Below are 16,484 nucleotides of genomic sequence, written 5' to 3'. Positions count from 1 at the left end.
GAGTAGCTGGGACTACCGGCATGCACCACCATGCCCAGCTAAGTTTTTGTATTTTTAGTAGAAACGGGGTTTCACCGTGTTAGCCAGGATGGTCTCGATCTCCTGACCTCGTGATCTACCCACCTAGGCCTTGCAAAGTGCTGGGATTACAGGCATGAACCACTGCACCCAACCTGAAACCAATTTCATATAGAACTTCTGAAATCCTAAAGTCTCTGAAAACTCAAAAGTTCTACAACTATTTTGGTGGCAAAGACTGAGCTGATATATAATGACAAAACTTCATCTGAGCACTGATGGGAGACTATTTTTACCTTTTATTTCTCTCACTTAATGTGACTATCCATGTTTCACATTAATATTGTGTTTGATTACTCTTACCAAAATCTAAAACAAATCTTTCCTCAAAATTCTGAAATCCAAACCTGGCACCAAACGTTATATATAGATAAGGGATTATGGCCCTATAATCAATTTTACAAACATCTACCAGAGCAAAACACTCTTGAATTTACTTCAATTTCTGTAGTGTTGCTCACCATAATTCATAGTTAATCTAAAACTCTTTTAATATGCAGATTCTACCTTATTTTTACTGTCTTTTCTAACTAATAGATAAGGATTTCACTTCTTCCTTTGACTCTAATAAGCACTCATTTATATCACTCATTTCGATATTTTGAACTGCTAACAGTTTTATATTGGTTAACTTTTCATGTCTTTGCTAAAAACCTTTTGTGCAAAATTACTCAATTTAATCTTAACATATAGTAACTAAGAACAATTAGCTCTCAACAACATGCAGTGAGATCAAATAGTCCTCAAGAGACAGATGACCTAAATAAAAAATGAGGAATTATAGTTGGACACAGATAAAAAACTTTAAAAATTAGTTTAAGGCTGGGTGCGGTAGCTCATGCCTGTAAATCCCAGCATTTTGGGAGGCTGAGGCAGGAGGATCACTTGAGCCTAGTAGTTCCAGACTAGCCTGGGCAAGATTATGAGACCATGCCACTACCAAAAGAGTAAAGAGAAAAACAGTTTAAGGAGTAGCTTATGGGAACTGATATGGACAAACCGTTACACACTTTACATATTTTTTTAACTAAAATAATTATCTTGAGCACTAGGTAGTTATTGGGCTAACCATTTGAGATAGTGGTAGAAAAGTAACATGATCTTCCTGTCCTCCTGAAACTGTTTAGAGGGGATGAGAGGTAAACAAATGATAAACATAATTATTGATTATGATAAGAACTACAGAGGCAATGAAGAAAAATGTTCCTTTATATAAGGTGATCAGTAAAAACTATAACTGTGACATCTGAAGTAAGATCCACCGTTGAGACTGAGGCAGAATTGCAGAGAGCTGGCAAAAGATTGTCACAGAAAGAAGTACAGCTGGCTAGAGCTTAGTGAGTAAGAGGGATAGAGTTGTGAAGTAAGCAAGAACTGGATTATGCAGTACCTTGTAGGCCTTGATAAGGAACTGGTTCTTAAGGGTAAAATGGAACCAGAGGGTATTATTACATGATCTGATTTACATTTTTACATCTTTTTAAAGGTCACTTTGTATTCTGGGTAGAAATAATGTGGGGAAGGACAAGAATGAAAACAAATTAGGAAGCTCCTGTGAGTCCAGACAAGAGATGACTGTGGCTTAAACAAGGGTGGTATCACAGAAACACAGGATTTGAAAGCCCGAAAAGACCTTAACAGCCATTTAGTCAAACTTTCTCTACATAAAGATAAGGTCTTAAGAGGGGAGTTAACTTGTTCAAGGTTTCATGACCAGTGCCAAAGACTAAACTGAAGCCTGTCACCTAGGTCAATGTTATCACTACTAAACCATGCTGTTTAAGACAACAGGCCAGGCGCGGTGGCTCAAGCCCGTAATCCCAGCACTTTGGGAGGCTGAGACGGGCGGATCACAAGGTCAGGAGATCGAGACCATCCTGGCTAATACGGTGAAACCCCATCTCTACTAAAAAAAATACAAAAAACTAGCTGGGTGAGGTGGTGGGCGCCTGTAGTCCCAGCTACTCGGGAGGCTGAGGCAGGAGAATGGCGTGAACCCGGGAGGCGGAGCTTGCAGTGAGCTGAGATCTGGCCACTGCACTCCAGCCTGGGCGACAGAGCAAGACTCCGTCTCAAAAAAAAAAGACAACAGAGTACAATAAAAGGTCTAACTACTTAAAACAAATACCTGAGTTCTCAGATTTAATTTCACACCCAATGGAATGAGCTAAAACATATGAGGACAATGAAATAAAGGCATAATTTGATCACCTGAAGGTCCAGAGAAAAGTACACAAGGGACTACTGGGGAGCAGAACTAGTGAAAGGCTCTCCAGTCAAACTGCTTAGTGATGAAATTTCAAGACTATAATCTCTAACTCAAATATAATGCCAGTTTATCCTCTACATAGGACCTTCTGATGGATAAGATGTATCAACCACTAAAGCATCACAAGTGTTTTTCAATGTTAAGTTTATCATTCCTGTTGACCAGAACTGTGAAGTGAATTGCTTTTAACAGTAGTCTTGCACTTAACAAGAACCTCTTAATAACCATCCTCACTCTCTTTTCTGGTCTACTTCCCGCCCTTTCACCTCTTCATTGCCTATTATCACCATCATTAACCATCATCACTTGTATCTAAACAAAGAAATGTTATAAATGCTTTTTCTGTCCTTCAAAGCTTGCAAACCTAGTCTTACTTCTTTTTTGTTGAAGGATGATTAAGTTGAGAGCTCCTGGAAGAAAAAAACACAAGTATAAACAAGCTAAAATAGAAGGATTTAATGCAATATTTTCAACTAGCAACCACAACTCTATAAACAATAGTCAGTGACAACCTTGTGACTAATTTGGATGTCCTGGACATAAAACATGATCTCAGTATGTTCCCTAATTCAGAACTGCTAGAACAGCTGACCAGTTAATTATTTCATATAGAGAGCACTAAAGCTTCCTGTTAAATTCCCCTGCTCTCTCTGGGATTAGCTCATGTAGGCAGGAATTCTATAATGCTTAATCCCAGAAGCTACCCTGAAGTTAGCATTTTCACATGTATTCCTTCCCTAAACCTTTTTCTTCCTCTGGTGTCAACTTTGTTCTTTGCAACACTGGAGGTGTTCAGACTGAATTAACTCTTTTTCTTTCCATTTTAATCTCTCTAGGGAAATAACTGGCACTAAATTTCCAAGAAACTGTGCACAATACAAACTGTAACTTAACCTTGTTTCTTACCACTTTCCTAATTTGAACTGATTACTACATCCAAACAGTCTAAAAAATCCTTTAAAATTTGGAACCAGACCGGTGTGGTGGCTCACTCCTGTAATCCCAGCACTTTGGAGGACCGAGGTGGGAGAACCGATTGAGCCAAGGAGTTTGACACCAGCCTGGGCAACATGGCAAAACCCTGTCTCTACAAAAAATACAAAAGTTAGCCTGGTATGGTGGCACGCGCCTGTAGTCCCAGCTACCTGGGAGGCTGAGGTGGATCAACTGAGCCCGGGAGGTCAAGGCTTCAGTTGAGTTGTGGTTTTGACACTGCACTCAAGCCTAGGTGACAGAGTGAGACCTTGTCTCAAAAAAAATAAAATAAAATAAAATAAAATTTGGACTTATCCCATGAGTTTATAAAAAGTTTAACAAGGATTGCTACAAATGTTTTTAAATTAACATAAAAAAGAAGGCCTCCCAGTGGCTTTACCCAGCACTTTGAGAGGCCGAGGTGGGTGGATTATCTGAGGTCAGGAGTTCAGGAACAGCCTGGCCAGTATGGTGAAACCCTGTCTCTAAAACTAGAGAAATCAGCCGGGCATGGTGGTGGTGCCTGCAACCCCAGCTACTTGGGAGGCTGAGGCAAGAGAATTGCTTGAACCTGGGAGGAGGAGGTTACAGTGAGCTGAGATTGCACCACTGCATTCCACAATCCAGCCTGGGCAGCAAGAGACTCAAGTCTCAAAAAAAAAAAAGAAAAGAAAAGAAAAGAAAAGAAAAAAGAAAGAAAAAAAAGAGGCAAGAAACAGCATTCTCCTGAAAGATAAAAAAAAGGATCATTCTACAGGTGTGTTTTTGAAAAGTGTCCTTAAGGAAAGCCAACATACCAAATTCTCAGGTCAAAAAGACATTACTAAACTTGAAACTTACAGCTTTACTATGGGAAAGTTAGTAATTATTATCTAATCCATTACCATGACCAAAAGTTGAATAGACTGCTCAGAGAAGACTACAGAAGTTAAACTTAAATTGATTATATATTAATAAGAGATTTTAAGATAAAGCACATGAAAACACTGCTTCACATTTATCTCTGGCTCCCATTCCTGTTTCCAAAATATAAACAAAATAAATCAAAGAAGACATTAAACACTGACAGCAAAGCATGGAAAAATGAGTAATACAAAAAGAATACATCAGACAGTTGGGAATATTTTAATAATAGCGTTTTCAGATAAATCTGGATATTGGTCTTTGACACTACACCAAAACTCAGCAATTGGTTGCAATGTGGAACAGGATACCTTATTGATAAACTTTATGTTCTCTATAACATTAAAATCCATTGGTCTAGCACATTTTGGAAAGATTTCTTACCCATGTATGATTTTTATAATACTATGAATTGATCATTTGGAAATACTGACTCAGTTATGCACATAATCAAATAATGACAGATTTCATTATATACTTACAGCAGCTGATACAAGCTTTCTAAAATTTTTGCTTAAAATCTAGGAACTTTATCATTGACCATAAATACTATCACTATTTTCCCTAAAGCAAAGGCTCACTGTTTTCAAGAAAATGTCAGCCTAATGCCCAAGTCTGGCATTCTTTTAAGCAAAAATGGCATTATATGAAAAAATGGGCCGGGCGCGGTGGCTCAAGCCTGTAATCCCAGCACTTTGGGAGGCCGAGACGGGCGGATCACAAGGTCAGGAGATCGAGACCATCCTGGCTGACACGGTGAAACCCCGTCTCTACTAAAAAATACAAAAAATTAGCCAGCCGAGGTGGCGGGCACCTGAAGTCCCAGCTACTCGGGAGGCTGAGGCAGGAGAATGGCGTGAACCCGGGAGGCGGAGCTTGCAGTGAGCTGAGATCCGGTCACTGCACTCCAGCCTGGGCGGCAGAGCCAGACTCCGTCTCAAAAAAAAAAAAAAAAAAAAAATGACTGCTTCAGCGTGCAACTCAATCACACAAATGCTTTCCCTAGAAACAACCATTATATTTCAGTATGCTGCAAAGTGTTTTTGTTTTGTTTTTTGAGACAGTGTCTTCCTCTGTCACCCAGGTTGAAGGGCAGTGGCACAATCACAGCTAACTGCAGCCTCCAACTCTTGGGCTCAAGAGATCCTCTCACCTCAGCCTCCCAGAGTAGCTGTAGGTGTGCATGACCACACTGGCTTTTTTTTTCTTTAATAGGAGAGACAGGCTCTCACTACATTGCCCAGGCTGGACTCAGCCTCCCAAAATGCTGGGAGGCTTGCTGTCCGTGGTCTCGCCAGTGTTTTAAGCATACTTCCCATTTTGTTATATTATATTATAAAGATGTGTACAAAGGTAGAGATTTAGTTTAAAATTTTTTTACTTCTTCATCAAGAGCATTTAGGTGAAACTTAAAACAAAAAACTGTGAGTGCATGGCAGTGAATAATACAATGATTATAAGCACAGTGGAGTACTCTAACCTGGTTTATTCTGAAGTGCCAGAAGTTTTATCCACCACTGTTTTTACACTACAGGTATGTCACTACAGAGAAAAGAGCAAAGAATGTCTCAGCATTATAAAAATAGTTTTGCACTTGTACACTCCCCAAAAAAGTCAAGGGGACCTCCAGGATTCCTTGGACCATACTCTGAAAATACTGATCTGGGTAATTCCTTTGTTAGACTAATCAAAAATCACATTTATTAGTTCTTATTCATACTTCAATGGGAATCTTAAGCAATGCTATAGGATAATAAAAGCTTTATAGGGCCAGGCAAGGTGGCTCACACCTGTAATCCCAGCACTTTGGGAGGCCAAGGCAGGCAGATCACAGGATGAGGAGTTTGAGACCAGCCTGGCCAATATGGTGAACCCCCATCTCTAAGAAAAATACAAAAAAAATTAGCCAGGCATGGGGGCGCATGCCTGTAATCCCAGCTACTCGAGAGGCTGAGGCAGAACTGCTTGAATCCGGGAGGCAGAGGTTGCACTGAGTGGAGATCATGCCACTGCATTCTCGCCTGGGCGACAGAGTGAGACTCCATCTCAAAAAAAGAAAAAGGTAAAAAAAAAAAAAAGCTTTATAAAACAAGAACTAATATGGCTGGGTATGGTGGCTCCATCTATAATCCTAGCATTTTGGGAGGTGGTGGCGGGCAGATTACTTGAGCTCAGGAGTTCAGACCAGCGTGGGCAACATGGTGAGACCCCATATCTACAAAAAATACAAAAATTAGCTGGGCGTGGTGGCATGCACCTGTAGGCCCAGGTACTTGGGGAGCTGAGGCTGGAGAATGGCTTGAATCTGGGAAGTTGAGGCTGCAGTGAGCAAGTCTGTGCCACTGCACTCCAGCCTGGGTGACAGAGTGAGGCCGTCAAAATAAATAAATAAATAAATAGTACAATACTATATTATTGTATGGTTTATAAAATATTTAGAAATAATACTGCATTTGATCCTCAACAACTCTAACAACAGTATGTCATCATTCTCACTGAGGAGGCAGAGGCTGGAAAGCTTCAGAAGGAAAGTACACATTTTGCTTTAAAAAAAGTCACTGTAGTGATTGGATTACGGATGATATTAATTTTCTTTATACTTTTCTATATTCTAAACACTAGTAAGAAAATCAAAAAGACATGTTTGAACTCAGCCAATCTTATAAACACAAATTCAGTACACTATCTCAAGTTTGTTAATTTCAAGAGCAGTAGAAGAAAATAACAGATAACATACATTATATATCTCATCCTTATCCCTCAATTCAAGATTCCAGAGGAATTCCTGCATTTTGCTATTGTATTGAAGAACTTATGGATAACTTAAAATCTTAGAAGCATGAGCCACAAATATATTAGCACGATGTTGTAATAGGATTCCACATTCTAACTGCAACTTTAAAACACAAGGTAACAAACAGCTGGATGCAACATACATACCTTTTGATACATAAAAACTAAGTAAAAATAGATTTTATATATAGTCCTTATTTTATTGATACCCTTTCAGTTCTATTAACTGAGAACTTAGAACTTAGAAACTTAGAAAGTCCCTGAATTTAGTATAAAGTAACTTTGAAAAATATATTCTAATGTGAGAAGGATAAATTTTAGAATACACAGATAACTATAATTTCATTTTACCCAGCATTTTCCATTTCCTCTCCAAAAGCTTTCACCAAAAATTGCAGGTAGAGGCAATCCACCACTTCGGCAATTAGTTCACTGTATATTTTTAAAACAAAGTTACTTAGTGAAATGCTGGGCCAGGCACAGTGGCTCATGCCTATAATCCCAGCACTTTGGGAGGCCAAGATGGGCGGATTCCTTGAGCCTACGAGTTTGAGGTGAGCTTGGGCAACGTGGCGAAACCGTCTCTACAAAAAATACAAAAACTGCCCGAGCACGGTGGCTCACACCTGTAATCCCAGCACTTTGGGAGGCTGAGGCAGGTGGATCACCTGAGGTCAGGAATTCGAGACCAGCCTGACCAATATGGTGAAACACTCCCTCTACTAAAAATACAAAACTTAGCCGGGTGTGGTGGTGTATGCCTGCAGTACCAGCTACTCCGCAGGCTGAGGCAGAATTGCTTGAACCTGGAGGCGGAGGTTGCAGTGAACTGAGATTGCGCCACTGCACTCCAGCCTGGGGGAGACAGCCAGACTCCATTTCAACGACAAAAAAAAAAAAAAAAAAAAGAAAAAGAAAAAATTAGCCAGGCACAGCATTCCCAGCTACTCCGGAGGCTTAGACTGGAGGACTGCTTAACCCCTGGAGGCGGAGGAGGATGTGGTGAACTGAGATCATGCTACTGCACTCCAGCCTGACTGACACAGCCAGACTGTCTCAAAAACAAAAACAAAAACAAAAACAAAAACAAAAAACCGCCGGGCGCAGTGGCTCACTCCTGTAATCCCAGCACTTTGGGAGGCCGAATCAGGCAGATCACGAGGTCAGGAGATCGAGACCATCCTGGCTAACATGGTGAAACCCCGTCTCTACTAAAAATACAAAAAATTAGCCAGGTGTGGTGGCGGGCGCCTGTAGTCCCAGCTACCCGGGAGGCTGAGGCAGAAGAATGGCGTGAATCCAGCAGGCGGAGCTTGCAGTGAGCCGAGACTGTGCCACTGCACTCCAGCCTGGATGACACAGCAGGACTCCGTCTCAAAAAAAAAAAAAAAAAAAAAAAAAGATCCAAATTATGTATCAGAGTTTTTAATGGATGCTCTCTTCCTTTATTCAGTCTATTTGCACAACAGTCAAAAAACATTTAAACACAGTTAAAAAACACAACAGTTAAAAAATAATCCCCCAGTACTGGAAAAAAAAATCACAACTTATGAGATCAGAATTCAGTTAAAATGTAAAAGGTCTCACTGATATATACATCTGTGTATATATATAAAGTAGTATAACTACAAAAACAAAGTAAAAGTAATTACAAGTAAGTTTTAGGAAATGGTTTGATATAAAACTCAAACTCACAATATTAAATAATTACTCTCTATGGTCAGAGAGAGAGATTTGTAACTTAAAAGAACATTTCTAGTATGCAGGCACCTCATATACAATCAACTAATTTTTTTTTTCTGACAGTCTCACTCTGTTGCCCAGGCTGCAGTGCAGTGGAGCGATCTCGGCTCACTGCAACCTCCACCTCCCAGGTTCAAGGGATTCTCCTGCCTCAGCCTCCCAAGTAGCTGGGATTAGACACCTCCCACTACGCCCAACTAATTTTTTGTATTTTGAGTTGCATACTGATATTACAGAATATAGTCTTCCTGTACAATAAAAACCAGATGGAAATTCTGCAATTCATACTGTAAATATTTTTACTTTAGGGAATTTAAATTTAAAAAACTCGTACATTTCTCCTTTATTTTCATTTTTTCGTAAGTTTTAAGGTTCTTTGGAAACAGTTTTAAAAATTTTGACCCTCTACTAATTCAAAGGAAAAAAAATCTTTCTAAATCACTAAATAATCAGTTGCTACTGTACCCTTGATTTGACCAACATTAGGAATAAATAGTCCACAGTGTTAAGAAATACAGAATGTGATACTATTTTTTGTTGCTAGTGAATTTTAAAAAGTTATGTTTTTAAGGCAGCACAAAAGTTCCTGAAAACTTCTCTTGTTTAAAATAGAAACTCTCTATGACCAAAGAGATTTGTTTTAGAATCCGGTGCTCAGCTGGGTTCAAAGTACAACAGATTATATACAAGTCAGTTTTTACTGCAAATGGATAAATTCATCTATTCTTTGTAGCTGCTTCCACTGTGCTCATGAGATTTACAAAGAACTTAAGACCTCAAATGGTAACTAGTACCTTTCAATACCATTGCAAAACATCTATGAACACAGAAAAACATTAGCTTCCAGAGCCATAATACAGTACTCCTGTTTATAGATTACTGAACTAAAAATTTTGTCCAATGTTACAATGAATCATTGCATCAGCCAAAATGTCTGAACTTGTTCTAAAAGAAATTTAATTTGAAAAGGTTAACAAAAACTTCAGCCTAATCTCTTAGAGCATGGAGTCCTCAATGACAGGAGGGGGAAGAACACCCAGGGCATATTTTTAGTCACAATCTATGTCTTACAAAGTTTAAGAAATATTAACTTTACCTAACTTTTTTATAGAGTGAACATGTGACATCACTGTTATAAAACAGCAGTAAATAGCTAAATCATAAATGCTAAATTACTCCTAGTGCCAGTCAAATCTAGACACTGCAGATCAATACCCAACCTCCTCTTTAGCAACACAAACATACAGAGAAACAGTTATCTTACATCTTTAAGGAAATGATGAAAATCACTAAAATCTGCCTGATAGTCGATAATAAAACAGCCTATTTAAACAATACTTATGGGGAAAAAGTAAATGGACACCTAGTAAAATTGGTCAAATTCTCTGTATCAGATCCACTTTCAGATTTATTTCACTACCTTAATAAATATTTATCGAATACCTACAACAAAAGGCAAAGAAACCTGAACGTGAGCTTTTCATCCAAATCTTAGACTACATTTAAAATAACATGTCTAATCAGTTACCATGTTATCAATCTCTGCATAGACCTTTCACCAATCTTGAATTAGATAGGAAGATACACTTGAAAGTATCCTTACAAAAATGGATCTAGTTATTTTAACGATTAATTCTTTGCTATACCCTTCTTACATGGTGGCTCTTTATTACGGGAGAGGGTCACTTTACCTTTATACAGCTAAAAGAAAATATTGGAATTCTGAAAAGGATTGAGGATAAAACGAAAATTAGTTTGTCAAGTAAAAGAGATTCCAAAGCCAATATGGAAATGTTTCTTTTTAAAGGCTTACAATGTTCTCTTCAAGTATCCTCTCTTTGAATGTTCATTACCATTAATCCCTAAATTCAAACGCTAATCATTACTCTGTGCCCAGGCAAAGCTATAGGAAGAAGAATACCGTGAAGAATGAAATGGATCAAGTCCCTACCTTCATGGTACTTACATTTAACTGGTGTTGTATGTCTATTGCAAGGCACCATGCCAGTGCTTTAAGGCATACAAAAGAATATATATCTTGTGGTTGGGGTTTACAATACAATGGAATAAATAATATATAATGGTAACAAGAGGCAGGAAGTAATGTGTGTCATAGAAGGTAAGAGATATGTCTTTTATGCGGTCAGGGGTGAGTGGGAGAACGTAAAAGAGAGCAGAGCAATCATTTTCTTTTTTCGTTTTCTTTTTTTTTTTTTTAATACAGGGTCTAGCTGTCACCCAGGCTGGAGAACTGCAATCTCGGCTCACTGCAGCCTTCAGGTTCAAGTGATTCTCGTGCCTCAGCCTCCCGAGTAGCTGGGATTGCAGGCGCGTGCCACTACGCCCGGCTAAATTTTGTATTTTTAGTAGAGACGGGGTTTCACCATGTTGCCTAGGCTGTTCTCGAACTCCTGACCTCAAGTGATCCGCCTGCCTCGGCTCGGCCTCCCAAAGTGCTGGGATTACAGGCGTAAGCCACCACGCCCGGCCAGAGCAATCATTTTCATGCCCCATATCACATTTTGAAATTAAGTTAGTTTAGTATTGGTTCTTCAGTTGTATTTTGATACCTGGCATATTAGAAACAACAAACTGGTTACATGTGTTCCAATGATTTACTTTAGGACTTCCTCAGATAAGGCAGCTTCACAATTTATTGTCAATGTCAAACAAGGAAATGCAAGTGAAAAAACCTAATGCAGTACAGATTAAAAGCACAGATGGGCTCAAATAAGACTATCATTCAGGCTCTGTGTGCTTAAAGTTATTTAATCTGAGTATCAGTTTCCTTACCTAAAACCTGAGGATGAAACTACCCAAGTGGTGTTTCCTCCTATTTGACTAAGGTACCCACTTTTAGAAAGTGCGATATGGGAAGAATATTCTTTGTAAGATGATAATTCACTATAAAAATGTTGTATTTCTTTCTCCAGGTTGTCTCTTACGGATAGACTACTGTCCTAAAGGTCAGTGGACCCACTAATTGGTTATCTTATCTAGGCCTCAGTTTCCTCCTCCATAAAATGACAGGGTGGGACTGGATGATCTAAATAGTCCCTTCCGGGCCTTAAAAAGTCCCATGACTCCACTATGACTCAATAAATACTATTTCAAGAGTCAGCTTTTAAGAGTAATATGGGCTTGAAGTTAAATGAATGTCTCCCTTTTCTATTTATATAAGTTACTTCTTGTTAAGATATGGTCTTGTTGAGCAAGTCCAAATAGTATTCTAATTACAAAAAAAGAGAGCTGAAAAGTAAATTTACGAGTCAGAGCTTTAAATTGATAAGTACTCGACATATATTAGATGCCGCCAGCAAAACCAAAATCCAATTAGACGGAATTAATTTTAAAATACTAAAATCACAATCTTCATTTAGTGTCAACTTTCTACCCCGTAAAAATGTGATTTCCCGTTACTGCAACACACAACTGCTTCTATTCATACCAATCAGAAGTTACACGGCCAAAACGTTTTTCTAAACTATTAAAGAGAGTGGGAAGAGGGGGTAAAACGAAGGGGAAGGAATCCATCTGCTTTAACTTGCAAGAATGATCTTTTCTCCAAAAGACATCAGTGTTTTTCAGAAGAAAACTCCGGAGGGCCCGGTTCATTGGGCGTAGTTTTAAATAAAATTCATGGCGCTGATAGTTTTAGGATTAGACACCCAGAGATGGCGAAAAAGAGAAGAGGACAAACTTCCTGGATTTTCTCTCCCTCTGTAAGATAAAGAGATTTCCTCTTGCTGACGAAGGGAAAGGCCCCTTTAACAGTTTTTCTCTGCACGGTGGCTGCTGCCAGACTAGGTGGGGCTCCCTCCGCTGCCTTCCTCCTGCCACTTCCCGCAACAAATGGAGCAAGCCAGCCCCGTTTCAGGCAAACTTTTTCCCTGTCAGGCTCAAGCCTGCGGGGCGCAGGGGAGTGGTTTCCCCCGAAGGCTCCTCTCCCTAGCTCGGGGCTAGAGGAAGCTGGGTCTTCGCAAAGGACAACTTTATGGTTTCCGTTCTAACTTCCACCCATACCACGGAGGGAACCCAGGCGACAAGCAAGGGGACTCGGGGCGGGGAGCGAGTCTTCGGGGGAGCCGGCGGGGAAAGGAGGGCGGCGGGAGAAGCTGCGGCGGCCGCGGGCTGAAGAGAGCGGGGGGGGGGGGGGGGGTCCTCGGGCTCTCACTTCCTCCGCCATATTTCAGACATTTGACCCCTTCCGCAAAGCGCGCTGTTCCCCCGCGGCGGCGGCGGCGGCTCCTCCTCGCCGGCCCGCAAGGCAGCGCGCTAGCCGGCCGGGCGCCTGGCCCTCGCGCCACCTGCCGCGCGCCGAGGGGCTGCAGCCGCCGGGGCCCCTGACCGCCGCGCCCGGCCCGCGCCTCGCCGCACCCCACCCGCTCCCCTCAGCCGGCGCCCGGCCCCCGCCCCGCGCGGCCGCCACCGCCGCTTCCCTCAGCGGCCACGCACTCACTCTGCGAACCTCTCACGCTGTCACCGGGTCCCCGCAGCCAGCGTCGCCCCGCGCTCCCTCCGGGTCGCTACTCTCGGCGCCACGGCGGTCCTGCCGCTGCCGCCGCCGCTCCGGCTGGTTTACACGCCTGACTCTGGGCGAGGTTTGGCGATGTCGCCTTGACGTCAGGCGTTCAGCCTCGCTCCAGCTTCCGCCCGCGGGCGGGGCGCGCGGGTGCGCGGCCCGGGAAGGGGCGGGCCCTAGGGGGCGGGGCGAGGGGGAATCGAGGGGGCCGGGCCGCCGCGCGACGGGTCCTCGGCGCCGGCATCTCGCCGGCCTGCGGCGCAGCCGGAAAGCAGGCCCTGCCCACGGTCCCCTTAGCTGCCTCTGGGCGACCAGAATGCCGAGGTTCTCTCTAGCTGCGCCGCGCCTTCAGGCTCGCTTCCCCAGGCTGTCTGGTGGGCGGAATCCGCGCGTCGGTGTTCCTGACCCTCGTAGGTTCCAGTGGAACCCTCCGAAACCCAAAAAGCGCCGCCTCTTAATGCAAACTGTAGTCACCGACTCCTCCAGTCTGTTGGTATTCGCGTCGTCCTTTGTGCTGGGCAGTAACCGAGAAGTAACGGAGAGCGCGCAGTTCCTACACCTAGAACTCCCCGAGGGAGCCCGAGCCAGCAAGTCTTTCCATTCTTGAGATGCCTTTTCTCCGGGATTGACAAGTATTTCATCCATTGGTGTCTTAACCCGGGCGAACTCTTTCCAAATTACCCTGCCAAACGCAGTTATCAAAACTATGATTTCCAAATAAGTTTGTACCCTGCACCTAAACCAACGCCATTTCTATAACTAAAATAAGTTGAGTATTTAAATGCGTGGCCTGGACGCTTTATTTACTTCACAGGATTACCCATAGGCAGGTAGGTTTATTGTGTGACTTCAGGGCACCAGAAAACACTCTGTTTCAAAATGCCTCCTTCCAAAAAGGGCGGGAACTTAACACGGGAACTTACCATTTTTACCCTTAGTACAAGAAACTTACCAGAACTTTTTCTTGAAGCAGTTTTGATGGACGAAGAGATTAAGAGAGCAAAGTGCAGGAAAAAGTGGGGCTTGAGGATCATTTAAGACTAATTTTCTTGGTTCATAATTTAATTAGGCCCTGTACAAATTATTCTTGAAATAAATCTTCATAAACGTTGATAAATTTGGAAGATAAATGGAATGTGACTAATTTCACTCCTTTTAAGAATATGTAGTGATTCAAAACTAAGCTAACCTGAGTTAAACGAATAGATGAGAATGAATTATAACAGTTCTCTGTGTTTTATAATGTTTTACAATTTAGGTTAATTGAATATATTACCTACTTCGATAATTTCTATTTCCTTAGGAAAATATTTTTTTAAAAATTATTTACTGTCTGCATTTATTGTGTATACAACATGATCATTTCAAGTAACGTATACATTATGGAATGGTTAAATCTAGCTAATTAACATATTATCTCACAGAGCTACTTTTTATTTATTTCTTTTTTTTTTGAGAGTCTTGCTCTGTCACCCAGGCTGGAGTGTAGTGGCATTATCTTGGCTCACTGCAACTTCTGCCTCCCAGGTTCAAGCGATTCTCTTGTCTCAGCCTCCCAAGTAGCTGGGATGATGGGCGCACACCACCACGCCCAGCTACTTTTTAGTAGAGACGGGGTTTTACCGGGTTAGCCAAGATGGTCTCGATCTCCTGACTTCAGATGATGCGCTCGCCTCAGCCCCCCAAAGTGCTGGGATTACAGGTGTGACTCACCGCGCCGGCTGAGTTAGCTTTTTTATTTTATTTTAATTTTAATTTTTTTTTGAGACAGAGTTTCTCTCTTGTTGCCCAGGCTGGAGGGCAGTGGCGTGATCTCGGCTCACCACAACCTCCGCCCCACCGGGTTCAAGCGATTCTCCTGCCTTAGCCTCCCGAGTAGCTGGGATTACAGGCATCTACCACCACGCCTGGCTAATTTTGTATTTTTAGTAGAGATGGGGTTTCTCCGTGTTGGTCAGGCTGGTCTGGAACTCCTGATCTCAGGTGATCTGCCTCTCGCGGCCTGCCAAAGTGCTGGGATTACAGGCGTGAGCCACTGCGCCGGGCCTTGAGTTAGCATTTTTTTATGAGAACACTTAACATCCATTCTTTCAGAAAACGCTTTTTTTTGTTTGTTTGAGACGGAGTCTCACTCTGTCGCCCAGGCTGGAGTGCAGTGGCGCCATCTCAGCTCACTGCAAGCTCTGCCTCCCGGGTTTACGCCATTCTCCTGCCTCAGCCTCCCGAGTAGCTGGGACTACAGGAGCCCGCCACCTCTCCCGGCTAGTTTTTTGTATTTTTTAGTAGAGACGGGGTTTCACCGGGTTAGCCAGGATGGTCTGGATCTCCTGACTTCGTGATCCGCCCGTCTTGGCCTCTCAAAGTGCTGGGATTACAGGCTTGAGCCACAGAAAACCCTTTTTAAATGAAAGTTTCAAAGGCAAATTTCAGAGCAGTCCGTTGGAATTATTGTAACTTCTCAAGGAATGAGTGAATTACAAATAAATTTGACTTTACTAACTTCAATTATTGCATAAAAATTTGATAACTGAAAGTCTGAAACTTTGAGCTCACAGAAGTGTTACCTGGGAACACTGTGCTTTTTCTTTCTTTTTTTAGAAAAACTCTTTGTCCTTTGGGCAATTGATTTTTTTTTTTTTCCAGAAAGAAATTGGTTTTAGAAAATGGAAGCTAGAATTTTTAGAGTTTGAGAGAACGTGTGAAATAATCTATTTAATTAAAAACACGTTTTCTCTTATTAGACTGGAAATCATTGTATTCGTATTAAACTGTTATCACTATGCAGAGAATACCATAATCTGCATCTCTTAGAACTGAACTCACTTTTTAGTTTGAGCCTCTTTTCCTATTTATTTCCTTGACTTCTTCTCCAGGATATTCCACTGGCAATTTGCACTGGTCGTGTGTGCAAACTGAACTCATTGTCTTTGTAACCAAACCAGTTTCTTTTCCTTTTCCTTTTCCTTTGTGAATTGTATCACCATCTTTTAAATTACCCGATCTTCAAGCCTGACACTTACCTCTCTGCTTTTCTTAAATAATCCATCCATTGGCATATCTATTAGACAGTAATTCTACAAGGTCTTTCATTGTGTTTCCTCTTTTCCATTTCAACTAAGACCATACTTTTAGTATGGTCTTTAGTTGCCAAATTTAGTGTGGTTTTCAGTATGGTTTTTAGTTGCCAAATTTAGGTTGGCA

At 41.7% G+C, this 16,484-nt stretch overlaps 1 protein-coding gene across 4 annotated transcripts in view; it reads right to left on the bottom strand.

Moving 5' to 3' along the window:
- The window catches only part of RAP1B (RAP1B, member of RAS oncogene family), a 51,308-nt gene extending 37,878 nt beyond the window's left edge, over window positions 1–13,430 (bottom strand). Inside the window, exon 1 of one of the 4 annotated variants that reach the window (XM_003906748.3) lies at window positions 13,230–13,430. The gene's annotated coding sequence lies outside the window, so the exon portion shown is untranslated. Of the gene's footprint in view, window positions 1–13,220 lie in introns of all 4 variants that reach the window. The other 3 variants (XM_009181171.2, XM_009181173.2, XM_009181172.2) reach the window with 3 other exon arrangements.
- Between the last annotated feature and the right edge of the window lie 3,054 nt (window positions 13,431–16,484).

Source organism: Papio anubis, chromosome 9 (assembly GCF_008728515.1).
Source record: "Papio anubis isolate 15944 chromosome 9, Panubis1.0, whole genome shotgun sequence".
In the NCBI taxonomy this organism is placed as follows: Eukaryota; Metazoa; Chordata; class Mammalia; order Primates; family Cercopithecidae; genus Papio; species Papio anubis.
The sequence above is the reverse complement of the archived record's forward strand: the minus strand, read 5'-3'. Positions and strand labels throughout refer to the sequence as shown.